At 37.5% G+C, this 8,155-nt stretch overlaps 1 long non-coding RNA gene across 1 annotated transcript; it reads left to right on the top strand.

Moving 5' to 3' along the window:
- The first annotated feature begins 1,763 nt into the window (after positions 1 to 1,763).
- Positions 1,764 to 2,700, top strand: LOC147584489 (uncharacterized). Its single transcript, XR_015250431.1, has 2 exons — positions 1,764 to 1,945; positions 2,351 to 2,700. It is a non-coding gene; the product is annotated as an uncharacterized LOC147584489 (long non-coding RNA).
- Positions 2,701 to 8,155: the final 5,455 nt, after the last annotated feature.

Below are 8,155 nucleotides of genomic sequence, written 5' to 3'. Positions count from 1 at the left end.
AATGTGGTATCATTTGGAGCACATGTGGTGATGGTGTCAAATTCTTAACACTCTTTCATCCCAACTCAACCAGAGTAAGGTGAAGATTGATTTATCATATCAGCAACTCATTTTTCATACATGATAAAAAGGTGACTAAACTATAAAATTATCATCTTAATATTTCTACCAGGAAGTTCAAGTAATTGGAAAAACAAGCCAGGAGACAAAACAAACAAACAAACAAACAAAAAGAAACAGAACAAAGCCCGTTATTTTTCCTTTGTTTGGGAATTACATGGAACTTTCCTTCAGAAAATGTTTTCTAGCAGTTATTTGTATGCTGGATCTGAACAATTAGACTGTTTAAATACAGAATATTTTCCCTTTTAAACTTAGTATTAAAAGGGACATGGTAGGGGTACCTTGCTAGCTCACTCAATAGAGCATATGACTCTTGATCTCAACGTTGTAAGTTGGAGCCCCATATTGGGTGTAGAGATTACTTAAAGATAAAATCTTTTTTTTTTTTTCTTAAAGGACGTGCTAATCAATTCATGGGAAGAGTACCTTTGCACCTCCCCATCTTTGCACCTTCGGTACATAAAGCAGATATTTCCAATATCTTGAAAAGGGTGAAAGTAGGTCCCACATTTGTATAACTAACTTCTTTTTGCCCTTAAAGAAATTAAACTAGTTTTTATGTTGATTTTGGCTACAGTTTTAATATGTAATCAAGTTTTATTATGAAAGAAGAAAGCAGACCTTTTGACTTGACAAACAAAGAAATAATAGGTCTGACATGGGAGACTTAGGGGGCAATGGATAGTGGTACCAGTTATTGAAATGGGGGTGTGTATAGTGACACAGGTTTGGGGGAGCTGGAGAATCAGGAATTCTGTGTGGTTATTTGATGTCTCTGATGACAGAATTCAACATTGGTCTTGTGTCCCTGGCACTAATTTGTCCCTGAACTTCTGCCTTAGTCCTGTTTCTTATTCTGCTCCAGTATATCATAAAAAGTAAAAAATCTCACTTAGCTGTGCCCAATTCCTTTACTGGGGCTTGGCATCACCTCTTCCCTGGAATGGCAGGTCAGGAGGGAGGACCATCATATAGAGGCAGCCCATCCAGATGTTACTTCTGGTCTGTCTTCCAAAGCCTGGTCATTACTTTTTCTAGAACCCATGTTGAGCAGCTTTTTTATGGAACCCTCCACACTAAAATGATGGATCATCAGTCTTTTAGAAGTCATGCTCCTTTCTGATTTGTCTGTCTTGTAAAGATTCAGCTTTGTCCCAGCAAGTCCTGAGAGGGCCAGTTGTTCAGGTATAAGGACTAGTTTTCAGACTATTCATCTGTTAGCTGAAGAAAATAAGATGCTATGGGATACACAGACAATAGTATAATTAAAAATAATCATCAGGATCTTTAAGATCTCATCAGGCAGAGAAAACATATGCTATTTTGCCTCAATCACTAATTAGTGGTAGTTTTCAATAAGAGGCATTTCTGTTTTAAATAATGTATCTGAAAATGGAACAAATGCCACTTTTTAAAGTAAGCCTCAAAATAATGAAGGGTGAAGTTAGAATTATCAAGTTATTTGAATTGTGCAGTTAACCACTAGAATAATTCAGCTAATTGACTCCATATCCCCTCCATTATCTTGGCAATTTAGGAAAAATTAGTGGTTCCTTTCCTGAATTACCCAAGTAATTATGGTTGTAGAGCTGAGCTATTGTCTTTTTATTGTAAATGATGTTCTGACTGGGTTGGTAATATTTTAAGTAACATTTTAGGGTTCAGTTTCTTTCATGGGGGATAGAGAAAATCCAAGAAAGAGGTCTTCTAGAACTCCATGTATTATGACAGATGCCAGGCACACATTCCATATCCACAAAGCCCAAGTCAAAGCTAATTAATGTTCATTCTGACATTTCATGACCAGCATTATAATTCTCAAGTATGTAAAAATTTTTATTAACTGTTTTTTTTCAGTTTTATTTTAACTGGTTTTATTTTATTTTATTTTATTTTATTTTATTTTATTTTAGACAGAGGAAGAGTGGGCAGGGGAGAGGTGAAGAGGGAAAGAGAGAGAGACAGAGAGAGAGAAAGGGAGAGAGAATCCCAAGTAGGCTCCTCACTCAGGATGGAGCCTAGTATGGGGCTTGATGTCACAACTGTGAGGTCATGACCTGAGCCAAAATCAAGGGTTGGACGTTTAACCGACTAAGCCACCCAGGCACCCCTGTAACTGGTTTTAAAATGACTTAGTGGTTTGTCTAATTGAATATATTGAAATTATTTGTTAATAATCTTATTTCCCAAGGCTGTCTAACTAGTTCTTTCTTATGTATTTTGCCAGGCTATTTTCTCAACTAAATGGATGGATATTGGCCTTATTTTCCTCAGGTCAACTATAGAATCAGTGAAGCATTCTTAGCTCTAGAATTTACTTCCCCTAGTGGTCCAACAAATGTAAACTTACTACCTTTTCAGAGATGGCACTAGTTTTCTCTTGGCAATGCTGAACACAAAAGGAATAATGTTCCATGTCAAATGACCAACTCAAGGGTTCTATAAATGCATTTTCATAAGCAAGATACAGGATATATTTTTAGAAATTAGTAAACAATTCTATTAATATATTTATAACAATTGTTTAATATTATAATAAATAAAATGTTTATTGACCAATAAAATAGCAATGGCCAATTTAAAGTAGTGAATTAATATGCATGTTTATACTCCATTGCATTTGTATATACAACAACTAAGATATTTTTATTATGAGTAATGCTTTCCCAAGCAAAGTAAACCAAATATTTATCTGGGGAATTTAGGCAACAGAAGGTAACTTTGGCAAATTATATGTTTTAAGCCAATTTGAAGAGAAGTTACTTATCTCCTGCAAGCAATATTGCTCATATGCAAATCTTCTGACCTATCTTAAATGCATTAGGATTTTGTTCACTCCAGCTTCAGTGAACTTGTGTAAAAGTCCATGACATTATCAAATGGCAAAAGAGATGATATCTATTGGTAAGATGTATTTTTCCCACTAACCCATAGTGGCCCTATAAATGCTTAGCATTTATAAACAACTGATGACATGAGCGGATTACAAAAGCAAAGATACCACTTTTCTGTTTCTCTTCTGAGGAGCAAGAAGTCAAATGAGAAGAAGAGGATATAAATAAAAAAACAGCAACAACAACAACAACAACAACAACAACATAGACAAAAGAAACTGAACCCAAACAAAACCACCATGAGTGACATCCCAGAATATCCATGGGATGTCAGGAAGAAATTAGGAAAAAGAGAATCATGAAAGATGTTTGTTTTCTTGAGCCACCCAAATTATTTAGGACAATTGCAATGAATTCTAAGGCAAGCTTAATGCTCAGTAAGAAATTGATTCAGAAGAGTTAGGTCGAATATGAGCAAAAAGTGACGAATCAGCAACTGAATACAAGAAATGCTGATGCAGAAATTAAGCAAACTTGCTGAGATCTATGAAAAGGGTTTACATTTGTACTAAAAATCACCATAATTTCCCATGTGCTACTGGTGGCAAGGCAGAAAGACTAATTTTCAAATATCAATAATAATCACAAGGTTTTTTTTGGAATGCTGTGCTAAGAGCTTCACCGAATTTACCCTGATTATTCTCACAGCAACCTGTGGGGATCTACTCAGACTCACAGAGCTGGTATGAAGATGATTTTAAACCAAAGACATTTGAGATTTAACAGATACAGGAAGAAGGCTTTTTGGAGCTTATCTAACTAAAGGCAGAAACTTCTGGGAGCGAGGATGCCATAAATCCCTTCTCAGAGGAGTTTTACTGGCCAGAAAAAGGACAGAGAAGAGAACGTGCATCTGCACCAACAAACATTAGCACAGACTTTCTTATCTCCCATTTGTTCCTCTAGAAACCCATCTGTTCTTTCCATAGAAGCCTTTTGTCCCTCCTCCTTTCCCCTTCTTAAGTTAGGCATATAAACCCCTGTCTTTAGCTGTTTGGAGAGTAACATTTTTCTCTTTGCTCCTACGACAAAGGTGAGTAAGAGAGGACTTTTCTCTTGCTAATCTGACTTTTTTCAGTTTAATTCACATGTCCCCAGCTAATGAACACAAGACTGTACGTAGAGGAAACTTTTTCCTCTGATGAACTAAAGGATGCAAGTAAATCTCAACTTCATTGTAGATGTGAGAAAACAGAGAAAATAGGAAATTTGCCCCAATTCACTGAACCTGAAGAGCCAAGATTCAAATACAAGGCTATTAATTTTACACTAGTAAAATTAATTAAGTTGTTTATAGTGGATCTAAAGGCCCTCCCAGCCCATGTGAACTGTCATCTCTTTCAAGCAATTCTTCCAAGACCCCACCATTACTGTCTTAATTCTGAATGCTTTGGCATTCACTGGGAAGGATGTTATTTGGATGACTGCAAGGTTTACCCAAATTATTTGGTAAAAGCAAAGATAAATGAAGCATTTAATTTTACTTCCTTCACAAACTGGTTTCTAAGGTTGCTTATGTTTAACCATTAGAAGAAATTCCTTACATACAATTGGAAAATTGACTCAAGGTGAAAGAATCTAGCATGACTAAGACTTGCATTTGTCACATGGCAGTAATGAGGAAGTTGAGCAGACAATACACAGGACCTACACCAGCCAGAGACCAATGTCTCTTAACCCCTGGACATGCCCAGCCCTGCTATGCTGAAGAAACAGCCTTAGAACAGCTGTTGCTAGCAGCCATGAGGGACGGCAGCCAGCCAGGGTCATGGAGAATCAACTGCAGCTCCCAGATTAAAGGGGGAGTAAAGCCTGCGGAGGAGGAAGGGAGGTAGGACAAGGGGGTGAAGATGGAAACAAAGTCCCCTGTGATCGACACAGGAAAGGAAACCACCTGCAAAACACTAAAGTAGTTGGCACCGGAGAGCTAACTGTGCTACAAGAAGGCAGGATAAATATTACTACCTCCCTTCACTGAAAACAATTAGGATTAACTAATAGGGATAGATTTCCAGGATTTTTTTTTAAGTCAAGTTACAGAACCAAATGACATTATTTTTGTTTTTCAAAATCCTCAAAGTGGTATATATTTCCTAAGGGTACACAGAAATATCCATCTGTAAATACAAAGCAAAAGGGCTAGAAGGATATTGTGGAAGTCTACAAAGACCACCAAAGGGGAAAATTCAGAGGCTACTTAGTGAGGACTTTCTGGAGCAAGGGAGTCAGCCACCATCGCTGATGTTTGGCAGAGACTCAAAGACACGCAGTGGTGAAGAGTGGTGGAAGGGAGGGTTATAGGGGAAAAAAGAGAGGAAGAAAGCTTCAGGTATGTTGTGATTGGAAATCACTGGCATGGGACGCTAGAGACAGGCTAACTAGAAGTCAAGTGTTCCATGTGATTGGTTGGGAGAGCATAGTTGGCTTTCTCTGGTTGCTCCTGAGTTGGAAGCTGACAGTCATTGATCAAGCTCTGAGACTTCCAGACCAGTTGCTACACAGTTTGTGGCTTGGCTCATGAGCCTGCTTGCTGCGGAGGATTTGTGTCAGAGTTCTTTTGACAGATATAGCCTGGCCCTTCTTTGTTGGCGTTTTCAGTCTCTCATTATGTACCTGACTGATGTTACTGGCACTGTTGGCAAGATGGGAAGGAGTAGGTTCATCAAGGTCTAAATTCTTTCTGCAATGTTTTCTTTTCTTGTGTAAGAAGAACACATTACTCATTTTTTACTTGTAAATTTTTTTTAAATTCTGAAGCCAAATGGGAGAAGGATGTTAATTGTCATTTCTAAACCTTATGATGGGTTCTATTCTTATTTTACAGTAGAGAATACTGAGACACTAAGAACTTAATCCGCCCAAGGCCATACAGTTGAGAAAAAGCAGACAGAATTTAATTCCAGGTATACCTGATCCTAAAAGCTACTGTTCACTGTGCCATGCTGCTGCTTACAAAAGTATAATTATTTTAACATTAACAGAGAGAACCGTCATTACCACTCACAAAACGTAGGCATAGACGTGTGGGACAAGCACAATATTAGCATCTGTTAGCATCTGTTAGTACAATATTAGAATCTCCCTACCAGTATGATATTAGAACTCAGAAATAGTTGCTGCCCTTTTTCAAATTAGGTTTATGAAACTATCAAATAATAGTCTTGGATGAATTATTACAGTCCAATCCCTTGTATTTCCAGAAGAGTAGCTTTGGCTTTTGAAAAAGAGAGAGCATTTAAAATGCAGTTATAACCAATGATAAAACAGGATAGTAAGGAAACCATGTATTTCTCAAATAATTCCTTTCAGGGAACAATCTATCACCTATATTGCTGAGGAAATGGTGTGTACCAATTTCTCTCCTCTTTCTCAGGAGATGCTCATGAATTCATTTCCTGTAGGTTTAAAGCAGGGTGTGAACCACTTGACTTTTTCATGTGCTAATATAGCTAACCTAACTTTGAACATCTTGTTGATCAAGAGCTTATAAAGGTGTTATATTTACCTCAGGCTTAAGGAGTGCAAACCAATACTTGAAGGGCTGAACTCTTCTCTTTTTTAAAAATCTTTAATTGGAATCACAGGTTAGGATGACCTATGAATTAAAAAAAAAAAAAGTAATTTTTATATCAGGTAGCTGTAGCACTCACCTGAGACAACAGATTAATATCTATAAAAATTTTTGCTGTTTTTTTTTGCCTTAAATATTACCTCAGTGATTCATACAATAATCCCATGTTTCACAGCACGAAGTACCACATTAAAATCATCTGGAAAGCTTAGAAAATTATATCAATGTCTTCCCCCTTACTGCACACACATCCAAAAAATTCTGGTTTAATTGGTCTACAGTAGAATCTCTATGTCAGTGTTTTGAAAAAGCTTACCAGGTGATTCTAGCCAGCAGCCTGAGTTGAACAGCACTGTTACAGACCAAGATGGTCAAAATGAAAAGGATTTCATGATGCAATTGTTCATCCATCTCTTAGGGTCCTGGAAGGCTGACTCTACCCCTACCCACCCAGAGCCAGGTCTAGTGGTGTGCACATGACTCAGTTCAGAGTAATCCAGAGCATAGGGGAGCCCTCCCTGAGAATTTTCCGCCAGTCAATGGGAATGGATAAAAAAGTGTTTTTCCGGTACCTGTCTTAGGTTCAATAGCCGGGGTCTTACAAATTAGACTGACAAGAGACAGGGTAACAAGAAAAAAAACCCAGAAGTTCATTAATGTATGCGTTGCACACAGCTCAGTGGTGAATAACTCAAACGAGTGGGTAGAAACTGGGCTTATACTGCATCTTGACAAAAGAAAACTAAATTTCCAGAGAAGTGACAAGACAAAGGAAAAGGGTTTTAGGCTTGCAAGGGTCGTAAACTGTGGGAAGGTAAACACATCGGGGAAACTAAGAAGATAAAGGCTAGTTAGTAAGGTTTGTTATATAGATTCTTCTGTTGCCATTTCTGGGCAGGTAACAGTCTAGAATTATCTCTGGTGACCAAGAATTGTTCTGCCCTTCCCAAGTACAGAAGGGGAAACCAGAGAGTTCTTTGTCTGATTTATCTCCATTGCTTTCAGCTTAAAATAATCCATATGCCAGATTGGCATATTTTAGGGTGGCATACTCCATCCTTTCAGAAGGAAGTCCTCTTTTCTGACTATAAGCTATAAGGACAATGTCAGGAATGACTTATGGTATCTTTACTACCACATGGAGAAATTTTTCACAAATAGGAGAGAATTGATTCTAACTTAACATACAAAGAGAAAGAGAATCTAAAGATTGAGAAACAGTTCAGATTTTCATTCAATAAATATTTATTTATGATATGTGTTGGCTGGTGACAGATGACTGACATTGAGCCCCTGGCTCTATCACTAGTGTCTACTAGAAGTTCTATAGTACTAGCTTAGGCTATTTAATTCCATTTTTAGTTGGTTTTCTTTTTTTTTTTTAATATGGAATTTATTGTCAAATTGGTTTCCATACAACACCCAGTGCTCATCCCAAAAGGTGCCCTTCTCAATACCCATCACCCACCCTCCGCTCCCTCCCACCCCCAATCAACCCTCAGTTTGTTCTCAGTTTTTGTCTCTTATGCTTTGGTTTTCTGTTGCTTGTAACCAAAAGCATCCTGAA

This window comes from Puma concolor, chromosome A1 (genome assembly GCF_028749965.1).
Source record: "Puma concolor isolate L17-30 chromosome A1, mPumCon1.1.hap2, whole genome shotgun sequence".
NCBI classification, from domain to species: Eukaryota; Metazoa; Chordata; class Mammalia; order Carnivora; family Felidae; genus Puma; species Puma concolor.
This window is presented reverse-complemented; position numbering and strand designations above follow the sequence as displayed.